Genomic DNA, 23,280 nt, shown 5'->3' with positions numbered 1-23,280 from the left:
CAGTTCTACATCCTGCAGCCACGTAACATTGATTTGGTTACCAAGCCTTATCAGATAAGAATATAAATTGTTATGATTAACTAGGCTCAAGCTAATATTACATGTTGTCTTACTATTATGTGACAAACCTCTCTTTGTCACTCAAATAAGTGTCCTTTTTGCCAAAGGAGAAAGTGAGGACAACAAATGCTGGAGATCAGAGTCAAGAGTATGGAAAAGCACAATAGGTCAGGCAGCATCTGAGGAGCAGGAGAATTGACATTTTGGGCATAAGCCCTTTATCAGGAATGATTCCTGCTGTGCTTTTCCAGCACTACACTCTCGACCCCTTTCTACTCAGAGATTCATTTTAGTATGGGATATAGATAGTGTTACTTCTGCAATCATAATTACTTATGCAAGGTAAATGAACTCACACCAGTGTATAACTGTTTCAGCCAAGAGCTGAGTCAACAAGAATGAAAACTATGTGAAGGAAATACATAATTGTTTTCGTATTAGCTAAAATGTACATGCAAGAATGAAATGTGCCTGCAAACATTGGTAGATGTTACAGACAAATAGATAAGGTGCTGTGAGGGGAGGGGGTTAAGCTGGATATGCCGGTACAAACAGTAGTTATAAGCATCTATTTCCCGCTTCTGTAAAAACAAGAACAAATCACAATCAAGAAGTCATGAGGTCATAAGGTCATAAGAAGTAAGGGAAACAGATGGTAGTGAAGGAGGATATACCTAACAATGGACCACAGCAGGATGAGGTCAAATGGCCTGGTGAGGCCAGAAATAAGCATTTTGTCACGGATAAGGCAAGGGATGAACAAGAGTAATGGGCTTAGAGAAGTGGGAGATGTAAATAGGGGAGGAGCAATGGGAGGAGAGAAGGAAAACAAATTACATAATTATTGTGTACTAGTTGAATTCAGTGTGTGTGTGTGTGTGTGTGTGTGTGTGTGTGTGTGTGTGTGTGTGTGTGTGTGTGTGTGACTGCCTTTGTACACAGTAGACACCACGCCCCTCTTGCAAGAGAGAAATAAATGACACTACTGATTTAGATCTTGTCTCGGACTGAAATTATTGAAGTGAGTGAGCTTCGTTTCTCACATTAGTAAGCCCTACAGACTTGAATTGCAATAGATTTTGTTGGCAGCAAGCCTACCTGAAGATGACCCAAGAAGAAATAGCATAAACAGCCATCTCTTACAACACTACCAATTCTGCTCGCCAAATATGTGAAAAACATTCCTTTCTTAGGTCAGGCAGCATCCGAGAAGCAGGAGAATCGATGTTTTGGACATAGGCCCTTCATCAGGGATGAGGCTTGTGGGTCAGGGCTGACAGAAAATGAGAGGTGGGGTGGGATTGGGGGGAGGTAGCTGGGAAAGCGAGAGGTGGATGAAGATGAGGGAGAAGGTCATAAGTCAGAGGGGGAATAATGGATGGTTCCAGAAGGCGGTGATGAGTTGGAGGCTTGGGACTGGGACAATGGCAGGGGGGGGAGAAGGCAAAATAAGGAAGTTGTTGAAATCCATATTTATCCCTTGAGCAGGGTCTTTCATCCACTTATCACTTTCTCAACTCGTTTCCCCCAAGCCCAACCCCTTCCCATTTATCTCTCAGCCCCGACCCACAAGCCTTATTCCTGATGAAGGGCTTGACCTGCTGTGTTTTTCCAGCACCACACTCTCGACTCTGAGCTCCAGCATCTGCACTCCTCACTTTCTCCTCCTTCCTACTGTTCTTCTTTGTAATCAAGGCTACTCTTCCTTTTCCATTCAGTATGCCGTCTCACATGCCATGTACCCTGGATCATTTATTTCCCAACTTGTTATAATTTCTCATCAGCATTTAGATCTAAACTATTGATTCCTATTTTTACCCAAAGTTTGTTAATCTTATCACTAATGCTGTAGGTGTTCAGAGGATGGGCTTTTTTTCTACTACTATTCTTTGCATGGATATTACTCAATGTAATTTAGATTAGACTTACAGTGTGGAAACAGGCCCTTCGGCCCAACAAGTCCACACCGACCCGCCGAAGCGCAACCCACCCATACCCCTACATTTACCCCTTACCTAACACTACGGGCAATTTAGCTTGGCCAATTCACCTGACCCGCACATCTTTGTGACTGTGGGAGGAAACCGGAGCACCCGGAGGAAACCCACGCAGACACGGGGAGAACGTGCAAACTCCACACAGTCAGTCGCCTGAGTCGGGAATTGAACCCGGGTCTACAGGCGCTGTGAGGCAGCAGTGCTAACCACTGTGCCACCGTGCCGCCCAAATTCTTACCATTAAACTTTCTTTATTTTAGTTGCTAATTTGTTATCTGCAATATATTGCCCTATTATCTCAAGCTTCTTTTTAATTTTCAAACTCTGTCCACACTTTATTAGGACACTGATGCCAGTCCTATTTAAATGGAGCCCATTCCATTGGAACTGCTCCCTTTTCTACAGTTGTGGGCGGCACAGTGGTTAGCACTGCTGCCTCACAGTGCCGGAGACCCAGGTTCAATTCCCAACTCAGGCGACTGACTGTGTGGAGTTTGCACATTCTCCCCATGTCTGCGTGGGCATCCTCCGGGTGCTCCAGTTTGGGTTGGTGTGGACTTGTTGGGCTGAAGGGCCTGTTTCCACACTGTAAGTAATCTAATCTAAAGTACTGTTACCAGTGTCACATGAAGTAGAACTTCTTCCCACACACTGAGCCATGCATTTAATTCCTTAATCTATACGACCTAAGACATTCTAGCTATGTCAGCTAAGTGCACATGTAAATGCCTGTTGAGGGATTCAGCCTATGATCTCTTAACTATAAGGCATGAGAGTATGATCAGTTGGTTTCAGCATTCTTTTCAATGTCTCTGCATATTTAAATCTGGAAGTCAAAGCATTTCTTTTGATTCACGTGGCAATTAAGGACAATTGAAAAGTTGCTTTGTTACAAATTGGTGATTTGAGGACAATTCAACAGTGTTTAATGACCTTGGAACAGGACAGGCTCAGATTCAATGCTTGAATCATGTTGATTTAACTCAATTAGGACAATGGGGGAATTCCTGCAAGTGACCTTAATGCCCCTAGAATTTTGAATTGAAAAACAGTGTTCCCATTGGAGAGTGCTAACTACAGACCAAAGTGGAAAACATGTAATTACACACCCGTATTTTGGGTGAGGATAGGTTTGGACTTGGTTATGCTTTTCACAATTGTACAGACTACATGGTTTTCTGTCTGGGCTCATGTATAAAATGTAATTATTGAGATGAGATGCACAAATCATGGAATCTCTCCCAACATGAGTCACCAACCGCAGAAAGTAAGGAAGAAGTCAGAAGAAAAACAAACATTTAAGAACAAATGATTAAGAAGTTCACAGAATGTGTTTCCACAAACACATATACAAGGTATATGTATACACATATCCACAAATACTTATATTATGTGAGGACAATTCTATGTAATAGAAATAGAAATGCTTCATATTTTGTCACTGTCAATCAGAATGAAACATTTACCAGCAATCAATAATGGACTTTCAAAACAACTTGTCATTGTTACATTTAGCAGTAAAACAATCAAGTCCTCGGCTGCCTCAACCACCAAATCAAAACTACCAGACACTGGAGGAAGAACACCTTATTTTCCATCTTGGGACCCTCCAGCACATGGCATCAATGTCAACTTCACCAATTTCCTCATCTCCCCTCCCCCCACCTCATCCCAGATCCAACCCTCCAATTCAGTACTACCCTCTTGAACTGTCTTACCTATCCATCTTCTCAGACTTATCACTATCACCCCCACCAGCATCTACCTAATCACCTTCCCAGCTACCTCCCCTCTACCCTCACCCTGCTATTTATCTCTCAGTCCCCTTCCCCCACAACACCCCCCCATTCCTGATGAAGTGCTTATGCCTGAACTGTTGACGCTCCTGCTCCTCAGATGCTGCCTGACCTGCTGTGCTTTTCTAGCAACACACTTTTCAACCAAAATACATTACAGGACCATAGGCAAAAATAAAAAAAAAAGTGAACCATAGATACAGGGAGTTTGCCTATAATGCTGTCATTGCATTCCAATGGAACCTTGCGATACAGAAAAATTGTTTAATATTAGAAGTTGGGCCTATGGGAAAAGTGGGCTTAGGGGCAGATCAGCAAAGACAACATGACTCATGATCACTCAACAATCACACAAAAAAGTATAAACAGAATGAATGAAGGTTGAAATTATATTTATTAACGAAGCAAAAATAAATTTAAAAACAGTACGTTTTTTAAATGAAAGAACGCTTCTCTCTGTACAGTACGTCTTACAGAAAGCTGCTCTATCGGTAGCTGACATCAGCACATGTGCAGTACACACAAAGATTGGTGCTGACATTGGCACATGTGCTGAGTGAAGCACACGAACTGATCCCCACTGGAATTGCACTACTGCAAACAGAGGTAGGTGTTCTTGAAAATACTGTTCCCTAGTTCTTCAAGTTTATAGCCGAATCACATTGCCAAAATGCACATTATCCCATAACTACTTGAGTACCTTCAGCCTTACTTTTGAAGATTTTATTTTTATATCACTATCTTCAGCCACTTGACACACTGTTGAATATTTGACACTTGACATTCATTTGATGCTGTCCTTCTGCTGTCACCGCTCAAACAGACTCAAAAACATTTATTACTTTTAGGAGCTGATATACCAACCTGTTGATTGTTATACAGATATTCATCAGCATCATTGGTTGTCATCTCCTCAGCAATTAGTTTTGTTTCTTTCTCATTAAGCGCTTGCATTCAGAGGGATTCAGCTTCTTGCAGATATAGCATTGCTTCCCAAGCTGGAAATGTTTCCTCTTCGTTTTCATGACACCTTCCACAATATTTCCATTCTGTTTTATGGCCTGGGGTTTTCTGCTGGCATTTTTGCCATTTTTTTTCCTCCTTTTTGAACGTTATTCTCATTCAGTTCCGGGTTTCTGCACAAAAGCTGGTACCGGCACCTAGTATTTACGGCTCGGGCTGTGACCAGCCATCTTGGAGTCAGGCCCCTGAACTGTTAATATTTTTATTTTACTCATTTTTAAAAAATTTATCTCCTGGATATTTTTATTTTAAAAAAAATTATGAAATGTTACAAATTACAAAGCAGTTAACAGTAAACGATAAGCAGCAGTCCACAAAAGACAGGGGAAGGGTCAGCAAGGCCAAACCCCAAACCCCACCATGCAATCCATTAACATGGAAATGAGGACAAACCTGAAATCCCACCTTCAGTCATCAAAAAGGAAACAAGTAACAAATATTCATAGAAGACAGTCCAACCAAACAAACAATAAAACAGTGCATTGAACACAGACCCCCACCTCCACCAACCCAGCAAACCACCCACCCCTTCCACCTTCTGGCCATGAGGCAGCCTGCCCCATGTCCCTTCTGGCTCTCAGCCTGCTCTGACACACCTTCCTGTCACTTCAAGGACAGCCCGTCCCATTCCTCCCCCACGGACATCGGCAATCAGAATAGCCTACCCACCTTCTGGCTTCCCTAACAGCCCCGCCCTGCCTTCCAGCCACCTCTAGGACAGCCCATCCCAGTACCTTCCTGGGGTGACAGCTTTGAGGTCGGCCTACCCGCCTTCTGGTTCTTGGTCCATGGTCCACCATTACACACCATCTGGCTCTCATGCACCCTGACACCCTCTCTGGCTCTCGGTCTGCCCTGTCACATCTTCAGGCCATCTCTAGGACAGCCCGTCCCACGCTTTCCTCAGGACGACAGCTTTCAGGACAGCCTACCCACCCTCCGGTTCTCAGAGTGATTGCTTATAGGATAGCTATGACCCTCCCAGCTCACAGTAAGGCTGGTCAGACCCAGGGACACACGAGACAATGCAGGTCATAGAATCATAGAGATGTACAACATGGAAACAGACCGTTCGGTTCAACCCATCCATACCGACCAGATATCCCAATTGAATCTAGTCCCACCTGCCAGCACCCGACCCATATTCCTCCAAACCCTTCCTATTCATATACACATCCAAATGCTTCTTAAATGTTTCAATTGTACCAGCCTCCACCCACTTCCTCTGGCATCTCATTTCATACCCATACCACCCTCTGAAAACTGTCCCGTAGGTCTCATATCTTTCCCCTCTCACCCTAAACCTATGCCCTCTAGTTCTGGACTCCCCGACCCCAGGGAAAAGACTTTTACCCTATCCATGCCCCTCAATTTTGTAAATCTCTATAAGGTCACCCCTAACCAACAAGAAGAAAAACAATGCAGAGTCCAGAGTCCACTCCTGAAGGCAGCAAATGCACACACATACACGTTCAGTCTCTATAGATGCCTGGTCCATCCACAGAGGACCAGGACTCTCTCAGGAATACAGCTCATTGTAAAAAGGTGAAAAATTACCTCAGAGGGGCTGCAGTCCGCTCCCGAAGACAGAGTCCATTCCAGTCTGCAGGAAATGCTCACCTTACAGCTCATCAAGTCCAGGGGACCCACCCCTCGAGAGCCGGTCAGCTTCTCAAGAGTGATGGAAACGTTGAGCCTTTCGGCATTCTCCAGGCTGAGCGATGGCAGGTCCTCCTACAGAACTCTGGGCATCCTCGCTGGACGGATCCAGAGAGAACAGCACCATGTAACAGGAGGGACACCATCCAGATCCAAGACAGGGGACCCACTGTCAACCAGCAGCTCCAGGAGCTACTGACAGGTGCCATGCCTTTTATCCAGCGAGGAGAAGGGGGAGCTGCAGTCCAGGTCCTGGAGGAGCTGGATCCATGACCTCACGTACGCGCCCCGGGACCCGACAAGTTGCAGGTCTCGGAGTGTGGCCTTCTTCTCTTTGTACACCCGCTGTAGGGTCAGGTCCACATCAGGCTGACTGAGCCATGACTTCAGATTGAACACCACCTTCTCCAATTCCTCAATCCTGGATTTTCACTTCTTTGTCAACCCCCTCCTGTACTCCTGACAGAAAACGCGGACGTGAGCCTCACCCAGGTTCCACCACAGCCTCAGGGAGGGGAAGCATCCCCGATTCCTTCTCCAGCCGGCCCAGAAGTGACAAAACGAGTCCTGGAACGACTCATCCTCCAGCAGCAGGTTGTCAAAGTGCAAGTACGTGGACCCGAGCCGGGCGCTGAACGGCAGGAGCTCCGCCCACACCAGGTGATGGTCCATACACGGCACCTGCCGCATGGAGACCATCAGAAAGCAGGAGGCATACGCCCGCGAAATGTACAGGTGATCGATTCTGGACACTCCGACTCCAGGCCTCACGAAGGTGAAAGCGATGGAGTCAGGATGGAGATTCTGCCAGATGTCCAGCAGACCGAAGGACTTGACCAAAACACTCAACCGCCACCCTGACACCAAACCAGACTAGGCATTACCATGGTCTGTCTTCAGGGATGCAGTTAAAGTCTCCCAAGGACAACCCACAGACCTTTGTCGATGGAGGCAAGGCATGGCGTGTTTGCCATGGTCCGATGGTTGGAGTGTAAACGTTCACTAAGTGAAGCACTATGCTTTTCCCACCCGCCGAATCACCAAGTGAAGCAAACAGCCTGGCACAGGCTCCCTGACCCCCAAGATCTCCAGCTGAAAATGCAAGGCCAACAAGGTAGTCATCCCACCAGATCTGCAGGTGAGGTGACTCACGTAGACTCCCCCTTGCCAGGTGGCTTCATTTCTTGCAGGAAGCACACCACATATCTACTGTCCTGAAGGGCCAAAATTCTGGAATCTGCACTGTGACTCCCTGCTGCCATTGATGTTGAGGCTAGCTCTGGTAGTCTTCATTGTCAGCAGTAGTGTGCAACCATCCCCAAAACCAAATTCACATACTCTAACTGAGAGGACAAGGGAGGTGTGCAAAAATCCCCTGGGTTCTCCCAGGAAGCTCCTGACATACTTTTGCTCATTAATGTCCAGCCCAGGAGCTCCAGCAGTTGAGCTCTATCTAGGCAACTGAGAGTTTCCTCAATAAATTCCCAAAGTTCACAGAGGATGTGAGGGGAAGCACAGTGGGGGAAACCTGGGAGACAAAACCTTCACTGGAGAAAGCCTCCACATCATCCCCAGTGCCCACCAGAGCTTGAACCCTCCTCTGAAATGGTGGCAGCAAAAGGACCTGCTACAATCCATAGGGCTCTAGGAAAGTCAGGCCATGGTACAGGGTACAGAAGGACTTGCCCCAGGCTCACCCTCAGGAACAGACAGCACCACAGAGAAGTCCTCTCCCTATAGGGAGCAGCACCTCTTCCCTGAGGAGACAATGACTTTTGTAGACATCTGCCCTGGAGGTCATGGGGTCTGAGGCTCCTCCCTCCCAGTGTCATCAGGAACATGATTAGGGGCTAGGGAAAAGCAGTGGGTGTGGTAAGTCAGCTGTATCACTTCCTGTCCTATCTCAGGATATCAGGTGACAATGGGTTGGGTAGGGGCCTAGCTTTCTGTCTAGGACCCAGTTACTGCAGGATGGAGGGGCCTGGGCCTAGGCCTATCATTTTAGGGCTCGTATGTTGCACTGCTGGACAGTCTCAGATGGTTATCTTCTGTGTGGACGTCAAGTAATAAGGGATCCTGATTCCAGAAGGCCCAGGCAGCAGCGGCAGCAGCAACAACAACAGTAGCAACAGTCCAGAATGTGGAGACAGGCCCAGGTAACAGTGAATCTGGGAAGGCCCAGGCTGCAATAGCAGAGTTGGGTAGGTCCCGGCAGTAGCAGCAGCAGCAGCAGCAACAACAACAGTAGTTCACACAGTCCAAAAGGAAAAACAAAACAAAAAGGCAACAAGTCTTCCTCCTCACAGCAGTGACACTGGCTGTGGCCATCCAGGTTGGAGTCAGTCCCCTGAATTGAGAAAATTCTGATCTCAATTTTATTTTTCTTTTACTCATTTTTCTCTTTTGTTTATTTATCTCCTGGTTATATTTGTTAGCCAAGGCTTTCCTGATTGGCTCAAGTTAACAATCCCAATCAAGGATCCTTTAGTCAAAAATATCCAGCTGGATCCAATCACTACTTCCCTCAACCCTGCACCCCCACCCCACCCCACCCCACCCCAAACTCCAGGGATGTTTGCCTGATCTTTCTCTTTCTCTTTCTCTTGTGGCTTTTCTTACAACATTTTCACCCCAGCTCCAGTTCCTCTGACACAGGTGGCATATGCCAGACTGTAGTCTAGCTCTTATGTCCAGAGCATCTCAGGAGAGTTTTGTCCTCTTCTTCTGGCAGTAACGATATTGAGACTGCATCCATCTTGGACTCTGAGGTTTTCCTCTATGCTAAGCAGAGGGGAAGAACCTACAGTTTCTGACAGGCCTTCTGGCTGTTGAGGGGCCAGGTATGTTTTGTTCCTGTGCTGTTTGCAGGGTAACAGCTTTCAGGTGATCATGTGTTTGGCCAGGACCCCAACTTTGTAAGTCATGGGACCTGACCCCACATCAACCCCTCCTTGTACCCATTCAGGGCCATTTCCATGATTCTGGCATCAAATTCTGTCCCTTGAATTAAATTGTCACTCTCGCTTAGAGGTGGAATGTGGCTGGCATTGGCATTCCTACTGCTGTTTCACCCTATCCCCCAGTCTGGGAATTTCAGGTTTAACCTATTGGAGTTTTCTCCCCATCAGCAACTCTGCTGGAGTTATCCCTGCTGTTGCATGTGGGGTGGTCCTATAATCGAACAGAAACTGGGATAGTTTAGTATCAAGTGGCACTCCACACTGCATTCTCAAGCCTGCCTTCAATGTTTGGACCATTCCTTCTGCTAGACCATTGGACAGTGGATGGTGTGGAGCTGTCCATATGTGCCAAATGCAAGTCGACCTTAGGAAATGTTCAAATTCCCTGCTGGTAAATGACGTCCCATTGTCTGTGACCAATACTTCCAGGAGTCCATGTATCGCTAACCATACTTGCAGCCTCTCAATCGTCATCCCTGAGTTTGCTGAATGAACTTAATGTACACCCAACCATTTTGAATGGGATTCCATGATGGCCAGGAACATTGAGTCCATGGAAGGACCAGCAATGTCAACATGCAACAGAGTCCAGGATTTACAAAGCCATTTTCACAAATTTGGGGGCACTGCTGGTGGCAACTTTAGTCCCCGTTGGAACTCCGGGCTCTGCCCCACAACATAGCTATGTCGGCGTCCAACCCTGACCACCAAAGTTTCTTGCTGGCATCTTCATCTTGGAAACCCTGGGGAGTTCAGCCAGTATAAGGTGGCAACATGCACCTGAAAAACCCTTGCTCCCCACAGTAATATGCCATCCTCTACAGCGACCTGGTCTTGCCAGGTCCAGAAAGGTTTCAATCCTGGTTGTAATGGCCCGACTGTTTCATCCATTACCACTAGCTGTTTTAGCTTTGCTTCGACAGGATTTTGTTTCCACATTCCGATATTGTCTGTGGTGACTGGAAGGGTGTCCAGGAAGTTTAAGACCAAATTAGATTCTTTCTGGGAGACACCAGCATGAGGTATCTGCCAGTGGCAGGCAGCTCAAGGCACCCACATCAGCCACTTGGCTTCCTGGACAGTGTTCTAACTTGTACTTTTATGCACTCGGAGTAAAGACCCCATGCTGATTTCTACCAGAAAATTTGGGTGGCACCGCCTTGTCGTCTTTCAGTAGCCCTAGCAGGCGTTTGTAATCTGTTACTATGACAAAGTCCCATCCATAAAGGTACTGGTGGAACTTCCTCAAACCAAAGATGACTGCCAAAACTTCTTTCTCTATCTGCTCATATTTGTGTCCAGTACCAGCCAAAGTCTGGGAAGCATATGCTATCGGGCAATCCGCCCTCTTTGGGCTACCAGTGAGCTAACACTATCCCAGTACCACACAGGGAAGCATCGCATGTCAGCTGTACCTCTTGCTTCAGATCATTGTGGGCCAACACCTTAGATGACGATAGCTGCTTTTTTATTTCCCTGAAGGCTACCTCTTTGGTACACAACCATTTCCAATACTGAACCTTTTTCGATAGCAGATGTGTGCCAAGGTGGAGGCCAGCTTACATATGAATTTGTCAAAATCGCTAACCCAAAAAAAGACCTAACTCAAGTACAGACTTGGGAGCTAGGGCTCCTTTGATTGCCCTCACTTTCTCTTCCAATGGATATAATTTGGTTTTGTCAACTTTGTAATCCAGGTAGGTCACTTGGGGCACCTGGAAGACACATTATTTCCCTTCAAAAGCATATGCCCGCCTGAGTGAAATGTTTAAGCACTATGTGCAAGTTCTCCAAGAGCTCTTTATTGGTCTTCTGTTAGTGCACCATCCAAATAAATGGCAACCAGAGGTAGCCCTTGTAAAATGTTCTCCATGGTCTGCTGAACAGGCTGCAGGCTGATATCCTAACTGGCGGTCTTGTACATTTATAGAAAACTTTATGGGTGTTAATTGTAGCATACGTCTGGGACTCTTCATCCAGCTGCAATTGCAGGTAGGCGTGGCTCATGTTCGACTTCATAAAGGACAGTGCCCCCGCTAACATTTGTATAAGTCCTCTCCGCCAGGGATTGGGTATTTATCCAGCTGAGATGCAGTTTACTATTAGCTTAAAATTCCCAGAAAGGCAAACTCAGCCGTCAGTCGTCTTAATTGGTACAACTTAATTGCCCAAACTGCAATGGTTTAAAGATTCCTTCACTCTCCAGCCTCCTATTTCTGCCTCTAGTTTTGTTTGTAAGTCAAATGGCACTGGGTGGGCCTTGTAAAATCTCAGAATTGCTTTCTAATCAACATATAAAGTGGCTTTGGCCCCTTTGATAGTCTGAAGTCATTCCTGAAATACTCCTGAATATTTCAGTGGCCCTTCACTAAGGCTGTCATTTCCAAATTGAAAAATGTTCAGCCAATCCAAGTGAATCTTTCTCAATCATTTCCATTTCAACAGGCCCATGCGTTTTACTACCATCAGAGGTAACTGCACCAACTACTTTTCATAGGAGTCTGGAATTGAAGTCATATCCTTAATCTGCAATGGTTCCCTAGTTATGTTCTCAGTCTGGCTGAGGTCTTGTGCAAATATAAGGGTTGAATCCAAAGGAAATCTTGTTAAAAACAGATTCTGTAACCACCGATATAGCTGCACTGGTATTGACTTCATGGGAAGTGGGTTACCATTTTAACCAAACGTTAATCTTAATCAGTTGTGATTTAGATGTCACTAAACAATTTAATTGTTCCAACCCACGTGTAAAAGGCACTCTCCTAGGTACTGGCCTGAGAGTTTTCTTACTCAAGTCAGGTCTTAGCAAACAAGGTTAAGGAAAATCCCAAAGCCTTTTATTCGTATATAAGGAGCAAGAGGATAACTAAAGAAAGGGTTGGCCCACTCAACGACAGAAGAGGAAAGTTATGCGTGGAGTCAGAGAAAATGGGTGAGATTCTTAATGAGTTCTTTGCGTCGGTATTCACCGAGGAGAGGGACATGGCGGATGTTGAGTTTAGGGATAGTTGTTTGATTACTCTAGGTCAAGTCGGCATAAGGAGGGAGGAAGTGTTGGGTATTCTAAAAGGCATTAAGGTGCACAAGTCCCTAGGTCCAGATGGGATATATTTCAATTACTGAGGGAAGCAAGAGGAAATAGTTGGGGCCTTAACGGCTATCTTGAACACAGGTGAGGTCCCAGAGGACTAGAGAATTGCTCATTTTGCCCTCTTGTTTAAGAAGGGTAGCAGGGATAATGAATGTTATTATAGACTGGTCAGCCTGACGTCAGTGGCAGGAAAACTGCTGGAGAAGATACTGAGGGATAGGATCTATTTACAATTGGAAGAAAATGGGCTTATCAGTGACAACATGGTTTTGTGCAGGGAAGGTCATGTCTTACAAACTTAACAGAATTCTTTGAGGAAGTGACAAAGTTGTTTGATGAGGGAAGGGCTGTAGAAGTCACATACATGGACCTCAGTAAGGTTTTGATAAGGTTCCCCATGGTAGGCTGATGGAGAAAGTGAAGTCACATGGGATTCAGGGTTACTAGCTAGATGGATAGAGAACTGAGTGGGCAACAGAAGACAGTAGTAGCGGAAGGGAGTTTCTCAAAATGGAGAACTGTGACCAGTGGTGTTCCACATGGATCCGTTTTGGACACTGTTGTTTGTGATTTACATAAATGATTTGTACGAAGGTATAAGTGGTCTGATTAGTAAGTTTGCAGATGATATTAAAGTTGTGGAGTAGCAGGTAGTGAAGGGGACTGTCAAAGAATGCAGAATGTAGATAGACTGGAAAGTTGGGCGAAGAAATGGCAGATGGAGTTCAATCCTAGCAAATACGAGGTCATTTTGGAAGATCCAATTCAAGAGCGAATGAAACAGTAAATGGAAAAGCTCCAGGGAAAACTGATGTACAAAGAGATCTGGGTGTTCAAGTCCATTGTACCCTGAAGGTGTCAATGCAGGTCGATAGAGTGGTCAAGAAGCCATATGGCATGCTTTCCTTCATCAGACAGGGTGTCGAGTACAAGAGTTGGCAGGTCATGCTACAGTTGCATAAGTCTTTGGAATACTTCATACAGTTCTGGTGATCACGTTACCAAAAGAATGCAGATGCTTGAGAGAGGGTACAGAGGAGGTTCATCAGGAAGTTGCCTGGTATGGAGGTTGCTAGCTATGAAGAGAAGTTGAGTAGATTAGGATTATTTTCATCAGAAAGATGGAGGTTGAGGGCGGACCTGATTGCGGTCTCCAAAATCATGAGGTATAGACCAGGTGGATAACAAGAAGTTTTTTCCCCACAGTGGGGGACTCCATTATGAGGGGTCACCAGTTCGAGGTGAGGGGGAAAAAGTTTAATGGAGCTATGCATGGGAAGTTTTTTTATATGCAAAAGGCACCTGAAACGCATTGCCAGTGGAGTTGGTAAAGGTGGGCACAACAGTGTCATTTAAGATGTATGTAGACAGATACACAAATAGGCAGGGAGCAGAGGGATACAGATCCTTAGAAAATATGTGACAGGTTTAGATAGAGGATCTGGATCAGCACAGGCTTGGAGGGCTGAAAGGCTGTTCCTATGCTGTAATTTTCCTTGTTCTTTGACTCCTTTGCTGTTTTGAGTCTGTAACTCAACAGCAACTACAATGGCTTGCCAGTTCAGATCCTTAAGAACCTTTTAGCCACTTAGCCAAAGCTCAGCTTTGTTGTGGGCTTGCCTGGGGTCCCTCGGCTCAGGATATGCCCTGAGTGAGGCTCTGTGATTGCCTACACTCACGTGGTCTTCCCCAAACTCAGTTAGATGGGTGAGGGAGTCGACTTCCACTGAGATGCCCTGTAGCTTCCATGCTCCACTTGCCGCATTTTCTCATGACAAAGCCAGTGTCATGCCTGTTTGAAGTCCAGCTGTCTTCAGCTAGTAGGTGCTTCTGCATGGTTACGCCATTAATCCCACATACCAAATGGTCTTTCAGCATCTAATTCAATGTTAACCCAAAATCACATTGCAGCGAGGGCAGAGAGAACGAGGTCCAGGAGGTTGCCTGGAAGCTAAGCTAACCATTTCGAAAACTCACCTTGGGAGTCTGTGGTCTCCATTTTAATTACAGCGAAGACAGAGAGAATGCAGACCGGGAATCTGCCAGGAAGGCAAACAGAGAGTTTAAAAAGCTGATATATTTGGGCAGTGTAGCGTCTCCGCCCTCCTCCTCTAACCAAAAAGGGGACTCTGGTGTATTGATAAGGTAAGGATTTTTTTGTTTTCTTAAATTTTATCGTGTGATTGGTTTTAAAAAAAAACTTATTCCCTTTTTTGTAACTTTAGTCTTAATTTAGGTAAAGCTTAAGATTAAAAATGGCAGGAGATCTTGGACCTATGTTATGCCCCTCTTGCTCAATGTGGAAGCTCAAGGACACAGTTGATGTCCCTGGCTGCTTCACATGCAAGAAGAGTCCAGTTGCAGCTCTTGTTGGACTGCACGACGGCTCTGGAGCTGTGGATGGACTCACTTTAGAGCGATGCTGAGGGGGTCGTGGATGGCACCTTTAGTGAATTGGTCACACCACAGATTAGGATTGCTGAGGGAGAAAAGGAATAAGTGACCAAAAGGCAGAGAAAGAACAGGAAGGCAGTGCAGGTGTCCCCTGTGGTCATCTCTGTCCAAAACAGGCATACCGCTTTGAATACTACTGGGGGAGATGGCTCTCAAGGAAAGGCAGCAGTAGCCAAGTTCCTTTGCTCTGTACAGAAGGTCGGGAAATAGAGTGGAAGGGCAATAGTCAAAGGGAATTCAATTGTAAGGGGAGTAGATAGGCGCTTCTCTGATCGAAAATGAGACTCCTGAATGGTAAGTTGCCTCCCAAATACCCTGGTCAGGAATGTCTCAGATTGACTGCAAAAAATTCTCGAGGAGGGTGAAGAGACAGTTGTCATGGTGCATGTAGGCACCAGTGATATCGGTTAAAAATGGGATGCGATCCTAAAAGAAGAACTTAGGGAGTTTAGGAAACAAGTTTTAAAAAGTAGGACCTCAGAGGTAGAAATCTCAGGATTGCTACCAGTGCCACATGCTAGTCAGAATAGGAATGATTGAATAATCGGAATAAATGAGTGGCTTGAGAGATGATGCAGGAGGGAGGGGTTCAGATTTTTGGGACATTGGGACTGGTTCTGAGGGAGGTAGAACTATTACAAATTGGATGGCTTACACCTGGGCCAAACTGGAACCAATGTCCTTGGGGGTGCTTTTTCCAATGTTGTTGGGGAGGGTTTAAACTAATGTGCCGGTGGATGGGAACCATATGAGGAGGTAGTACAAAACCTGTAAGGACCTAGTTAATGAAGTCAGCGTGACTCGTGGGAAGAGTAGGCAGGAAGTGGAGGATGAACACAGAGGGACTGGTGATCTGAGGTGCATTTGTTATAATGCAAGAAGTACAGCAGGTAAGGCAGATGAAGTTAGAGCTTGGATTAGTACCTGGGAGCATGGTGTTATTGTATTGCTTGGACTTAATTGAGGGAAGGGCAAGATTGGCAACTAAGTATTCCAGAATATTGATGCTTCAAGCAGGATAGAGATGGAGGTAAAAGGGGTCGAGGAGTTGCATTATTAGTCAAAGAAGATATCACAGCTGCACTGAAGGAGGGCACTATGGAGGACTTGAGCAGTGAGGCAATATGGGCAGAGCCCAGAGGGTGGGTGCAGTAACAATTTTGGGATTGTACAACAGGCCTCCCAACAGCAAACATAACATAGAGGTACAAATATATAGAGACATCAGAGAAAGATGTAGGTGCAACAGGGTGGTGGTAATAGATTTTAATTTTCCCAACTTTGACTGGGATTCACTTAGTATTAAAGGTCTGGATGGAGCAGAATTTGTAAGGAGCATCCAGGAGAGCAGTATGTAAATAGTCCAACTCAGGAAGGGGCCATACTGGACCTAGTGTAGGGGAATGAACCTGGCCAGGTGGTTAAATTTTCAGTAGAGGATTATTTTGGGAATAGTGATCGCAATTCCATAAGTTTTCAAATACTCATGAACGGAGTGTGTTCCTAAAGGAAAAGTGCTAAATTAGGGAAGGCCAACTATACCAAAGTTCGGCAGGAGCTGGGGATTGTGGATTGGGAGCAGCTATTTGAAGGGAAATCCACATTTGATATGTGGAAGGCTTTTAAAGAGAGGTTGATTGTGAAAATGAGGGATAGAAATGGCAAGATTAGGGAACCGTTGATGACCGGTGAAATTGAGACCAGCCAAGAGGAAAAAGGATACGTACATAAGGTCAAGGTGATTGAAGATAGACAATGTTTTGGAAGAATATTGAGAATGTAGGACCAATCTGAAATGAGAAATTAAGAGGGCTAATAGGGGTCATGAGAGATCCTTAGCAAGCAGGATTAAGGAAAACTCCAAAGCCTTTTATTCATATCAGGAGCAAAAGGCTAACTAGGGAAAGGGTTGGCCCACTCAGGGACAAAGGAAGAAAGATATGTGTAGAGTCACCAAGGAGAGAGACAGAGTGGATGTTGAGCTGAGGGGTAGACCTTTAATTACTCTAGGTCAAGTGGGTATAGGGAAGGAGGAAGTGTTGTGTATTCTAAAAGGCATTAGGATGGACAAGTTCCCAGGTCCAGATGGGATCTACGAGGAGAAAGTGAGGTCTGCAGATGTTGGAGATCAGAGCTGAAAATGTGTTGCTGCAAAAGCGCAGCAGGTCAGGCAGCATCCAAGGAACAGGAGATTCAACGTTTCGGGCATAAGCTCTTATGCCCAAAACGTTCAAATCTCCTGTTCCTTGGATGCTGCCTGACCTGCTGCATTTTTTGCAGCAACACATTTTCAGCTCTGATAGGATCTATCACAGGTTACTGAGAGAAGCAAGAAAGATAATAGCTGGGGCCTGAACAGCTATCTTTGCAGCATCCTTGAACACAGGTGAGGTGCCAGAGGACTGGAGAATTTCTCATGTTGCCCTCTTGTTGAAGAAGGGTAGCAGGGGTAACCCAGGTGATTATAGACAGGTGAGCCTGATGAGTGGTAGGGAAGATGCTGAAGAAGATACTGAGGATAGGATCTATTTACATTTGGAAGAAAATGGGCTTATCAGTTAAAGACAACATGATTTTGTGCAGGGAAGGTCACGTCTTACCAACTTGTCTTAGGACAAAGTTGATTGAGGGAAGGGCTGTAAGTATCATTTAGAGTCAGAGGTATACAGCACAGAAACAGATCCTTTTGTCCACTCGTCCATGCCGACCAAATATCCCAACCCAATCTCGTCCCACCTGCCAGCACCCGGCCCAAATCTGTCCAAACCCTTCCTATTCATATACCCATCCAGAGGCCTTTTAAATGTTGCAATTGTACCAGCCTCCACCACTTCCTCTGGCAGCTCATTCCATACACGTACCACCCTCTGTGTGAGTAAGTTGCCCCTTAGGTCTCTTTTATATCTTTTTCCCTCTTACCCTAAGCCTATGCCCTCTAGTTATGCACTTCCCCCACACCAGGAAAAAGACTCTATATATCCAATCCATGCCCCTCATGATGTTATACATCTCTATAAGGTCACCCATTACCCTCTGCTCCAGAGAAAACAGCCCTAGCCTATTCAACCTCTCTCTATAGCTCGAACTCTGCAACCTTGGCAACATCCTTGTAAATCTTTTCTGAACCCTTTCAAGTTTCACAACAACTTTCTGATAGGAAGGAGACCAGAATTGTATGCAATATTTCAACAGTGGCCTAACCAATGTCCTGTACAGCCGCAACATGACCTCCCTACTCCTGTACTCAATACTCTGACCAATAAAGGAAAGCATACCAAATGCCGCCTTCACAATCCTATTTACCTGTGACTCCACTTTCAAAGAGCTATGAACCTGCACTCCAAGGTCTCTTTGTTCAGCAACACTCCCTCGGACCATACTATTAAGTGTATAAGTCCTGCTATAAGATTTGCTTTCCCAAAATGCAGCCCCTCACATTTATCTAAATTAAACTCCATCTGTCACTTCTCAGCTCATTGGCCCATCCTATCAAGATCCTGTTGTAATGAGGTAATCTTCTTTGCTCTTCACTACACCTCCAATTTTGGTGGCATCAGCAAACTTACTAACTAAAACTCTGATGCTCACATCCAAATCATTTATATAAATAATGATAAGTAGTGGACCCGGCACCGATCCTTGTGGGATTCCACTGGTCACAGGCCTTTAGTCATCTACATGAACGCCAGTAAGGCATTTGATAAGGTTGCCCATAGTAAGCTCTTGGAGAAAGTGAAGTTGTGTGGGATTCAAGGTGTACTAGCTAGATGGAGAGAGAACTGGCTGGGCAGCAGGAGACAATAGTAGTGAAAGGGAGTTTCTCAAAGTACAGAACAGTGACCAGTGCAATTCCGCAGGGATCCGTGCTGGGACCACTTGCTGTGATATACATAAATGATCTAGAGGAAGATTAGCAAGGTCTGATTGGCAAATATGCAGATGACATTAGATTGGTGGAGTAGCAGATCGTGAAGGGGATTGTCAGACAATGTAGCAGAATATAGATAGACTGGTGAGTTTGGCGGAGAAATGGCAGATGGGGTTCAATCTGAGCAATTGCAAGGTCATTTTTGAAGATCCAATTCAAGACCAAATGAGACAGTAAACAGAAAAGCCCTGGGGAAAACTGATGTACAGAGAAATCTAGACGTTCAGGTCCATTGTACCTTGAAAGTGGCAGCGCAGGTCAATAGAGTGATCAAGAAGGCATAGGGCATGCTTTCCCTCATCGGACGGGATATTGAGTACAAGAGTTAGGTCATTTTACAGTTGTATAGGACTTTGGTTTGGCCACACTTGGAATACTGTGTACAGTCCTGGTCGCCACATTACCAAAAGGAGGTGGATGCTTTGGAGAGGATGCAGACGAGGTTAAGCAGGATGTTGCCTGGTATGGAGGATGCAAGCTATGAGGAAAGGTTGATAGTTTTAGGATTGTTTTCATTAGAAATATGGAAGTTGAGGGGGGAACCTGATTGAGGCTACAAAATCATGAGCAGTGAAGACAGGGTGGATAGTAAGAAGCTTTTTCCCCAGAGTAGGGGACTCAATTACTAGGGGTCACCAATTCAAAGTGATGGGGGGGAATGTTTAAGGGAGATATATGGGGAAAGTTCTTTATGCAGAGGGTAGTGGATGCCTGGAATGCTTTGCCAGAGGAGGTGGTAGTGATGGGAACTATAGCATCATTTAATATCTATCTAGTCAGATACATGAATGGGCAGGAGCAGAGGCATACAGATCCTTAAATAAGTGGCAGGTTTAGATGGAGGATCTGGATTGGTGCAGGCTTGGAGGGCCAAAGCGCCTGTTCCTGTGCTGTAAGGTTCTTTGTTCACATGCCTCTGCCAGTCATCTCAACCTCATCAAAAGTCCCAATACAGATTCACCCGGATTTTCTAACAGCCGAATAAAACCGATAGCATCTCAGAATTAGAGGTGGTTTGGGCTTGTAATATTCCTTAATCAACTCCTTCAACTCTTGGAAGATTTTTGTTCTGGTGCCTCTGGGAAAGTAAAGCCCCTTATAACTGAAAAAGCTTCTGGTCTGCAAGCAGTCAGAAGGATTACATGTTGCTTTTTCTTGGCCCCAAGGTAATTTGCACAGACAAAAATTGCATTCTTTCTGCATACTGGGTCAAGTCTGTAACAGCAGTCTCAAACAAGTCAAGCTTCCCAAATAAAGGCATGATGCCAGAAATGCTTACCCCAACTCAAAGATGACTGTTGCAAGTGAACATCCTTCTGTCACATCCTGTTTTCTCCCATCCCCATTGAAATAACTGCACAGAGGCCAGTGTCTTGTAACCAAGTCACCCTTTATTTGCTTGTGTACAATACACTGACTGGAGCCAGCCAGATCAGAGTCCAGCACCTAAACTGAGGAGATTTTAATCTCCTGGTCAAAATTTTTAAAAATATATTTTCCAGCCTATACCATTAATGTTCTCCATGGCAATTATAAGCCATTGATTCACCAAGTCTCTCACTTATTATTAGAGAAATCACAATAAACAAAACTCAATTGAGAATCAATATTTGTGTGTCCAGAAGACATTAATTTAGGGAGCTACTTATAAAGGTTCAATTGATAGCATTCTCCTGGTTATATTGGTCAGCTACGGCTTTCCTGATTGGCCCAGGTTAACAACCCCAATCAACAACCCCAAACAAGATCCAGCTGGTTCAAATCACTACAGTCTCTCATCATGACAGCACAGTGGCTTAGTGGTGAGCACTGCCTCCTCAAAGTACCAGGAAGCTGGGTTTGATTCCACTCTTAGATGTCTATCTGTGTGGAGTTTGCACATTCTCTCTGTATCTGCATAGGTTTCTTCTGGGTGCTCCAGTTTCCTCCCACAGTCCAAAGATGTGCAGACTAACTGGGTTAGCCATGGGAAATGCAAGGTTATAGGGTAGGAGTGTGGGTTTAGATGGAATGCTCTTCGGAGGGTCAATGTGGACTTGATGGGTGACACAATGCACGATCTCATCTGTTCTTCCCATAAACACATTTTAGCTGATGGTTGACTAATTCAATTTCTGTACTTGCCAGTGGCTTTCTTGAAAGTATGTTTCTCTTCTCAATGTATGTGGTCTTATGACAGGACGTCATGACGAAGACAATCTGATTACTAATGGAATCATCTTCCAGTTCTCCAGACTTTCAGGATTCAGCTGGATGTATCAGTCACCTTGATCAACATTCTCTCATTTGCACAGTTGAACACATAATATTCATGCATAACATTAATAGAGGACTCAAAATGCCTCAATAAGCTTTAAAAACTCTGCTTTTGGATATTGTAAAACTCTTTTCCCCAGTTCTGATAGCATGGTTTCTACTCTTGTATGCCCAGGGTTTTTAATTAGCTGCTGATTCACAGCTTTACCACTGAGTCAGGGAAAACAAATCCAATACTTTTCTCATACCTCCTTTTTATTTCCACAGCTGCAAAGAGCAAATGATTGGACTCCAACAATGACCTTTGCGCTAGGTATGACTTCAAACAGTGGAACTTTCCCTGATTTCCATCGAGTTCAGTTTCATAGGGCTTCTCGATGCCCACACTTGATCAAAGCTTGCCTTGCAGACAGGACGACTACCTTCACCTCAGCTTTGGAATTCAGCTGTTTTGTCCTTGTTTGGATCACATCTGCAATGAGATCTGGAAATGAGCAACAGTGATGATGGCATTTGAGAAATTACCACTTGACCACACTGCCGAGAACACTTTGCATTGATTGAAAATACACTTCTGGGGAGGTAAATGGCCAGTTTGGATTTTTCTCTGGTGTTTGCAGACAGGATATTAATGATCTGTCTCTGGGCAAGCAGCCCAAGACTTCATGGCAGCAAACTAGGGTTGTGTGACTCAATCTGAACTCCCACTGCAACACTTCAATGTTGCATGACTTGTGCTTGTGTTGCAATGGCATCTTATGTTACTTCCTGCAATATTTACGTGGAGTCATCACCAGTTCCAAACTGAAATGGATGGACTCCAAGCACTATGAAAAGGTGATGTCAGACCTCACCCCACAAGTACCAGCTGATCTGCCAATGTGCCAAGTATTTGTTTTCACATGTACTTCAGCGTTTTTCTCTATGGGATCAATTTGAAGTCTTCATCTCAGATCTCTGCAGCAGAATTCACTTGATTGCACCTTTCACAGGGCTGCCAGACTCTCAACCTTTTCCCTCTGCTCTGGATGTTGGCAAATAATGAGCTGATCATGCCACTATGCTATTCTGTTTACCATTATCTGGCTGTGAGTGTCAAAGCAAGTGAAAGCATTTCCCTATTATTAATCTCACATTCTACATCTTGCACTACTGCCTGGCTAGATTGTCATTCTTGCTATCAGAAAGGAGAAAAGCAATAGGATACATGAACATTGTCTACATGGACTTTAATAAAGTCTTTGACAAGGTTTCACATGGTAGACTAGTTAGTAAAGTTAGATCACGTGGGATTCAGAAAGAGCTTACCAATTGGATACAAAACTGGCTTGATAGGAGACCGAGGATGGTGTTGGAGTGTTGCTTTTCGGAGTGGATGCCTCTGACCAGCAGTGTTCGGCAGGGATTGATGCTGGGTACGTTGATTTGGATAAGAATTTAGGAGGCATGGTTAGCAAGTTTGCAGATTACACCAAAATTGATGGGACAGTTGGCAGTGAAAACGGTTATCTAAGATTACAAAGAGATTTTAATCAAATGGGCCAATGGGCTGTGGAGTGGCAGATTGATTTCAATTTGGATAAATGTGAGATATTGCATTTTGGTAAACAAACAAGGGTAGGACTTGGGTAGTGTTGACAATAAGAGAGTAACCTAAGGGTCCGGGTACATAGGCCTTTGAAAATTACATCACAGGTAGAGGCATGTAGCAGGCTTGCCTTCGTTGTTTGGACCGTTGAGTGTGGGGGCTCAGACGTCATGCTGAGTTTGTACAGGAAATTGGTGAGGCCACTTTGGAATACAATGTACTGTTCTTGTTGACCTGCTATGAGTAGGATATTATTAAATTTGAGAAGATTCAGAGAAGATTTATCAGGATTTTGCCAGTTCTAGGAGCTTTAAGTTATAAGGAGAGGTTGGATAGGTTGGGACTAATTTCACTGGAGCATAGGAGGTTGAGGAGTTACTTTTATAGAGGTTTATAAAATCATGAGCAGAGGTAAGGTGAATAGCAAAGGTCTTTTCTCGGGTGGGGAGTTCAAAACTAGGGGCATAT

Source organism: Hemiscyllium ocellatum, chromosome 5, assembly GCF_020745735.1.
Source record: "Hemiscyllium ocellatum isolate sHemOce1 chromosome 5, sHemOce1.pat.X.cur, whole genome shotgun sequence".
In the NCBI taxonomy this organism is placed as follows: Eukaryota; Metazoa; Chordata; class Chondrichthyes; order Orectolobiformes; family Hemiscylliidae; genus Hemiscyllium; species Hemiscyllium ocellatum.
The sequence above is the reverse complement of the archived record's forward strand: the minus strand, read 5'-3'. Positions refer to the sequence as shown.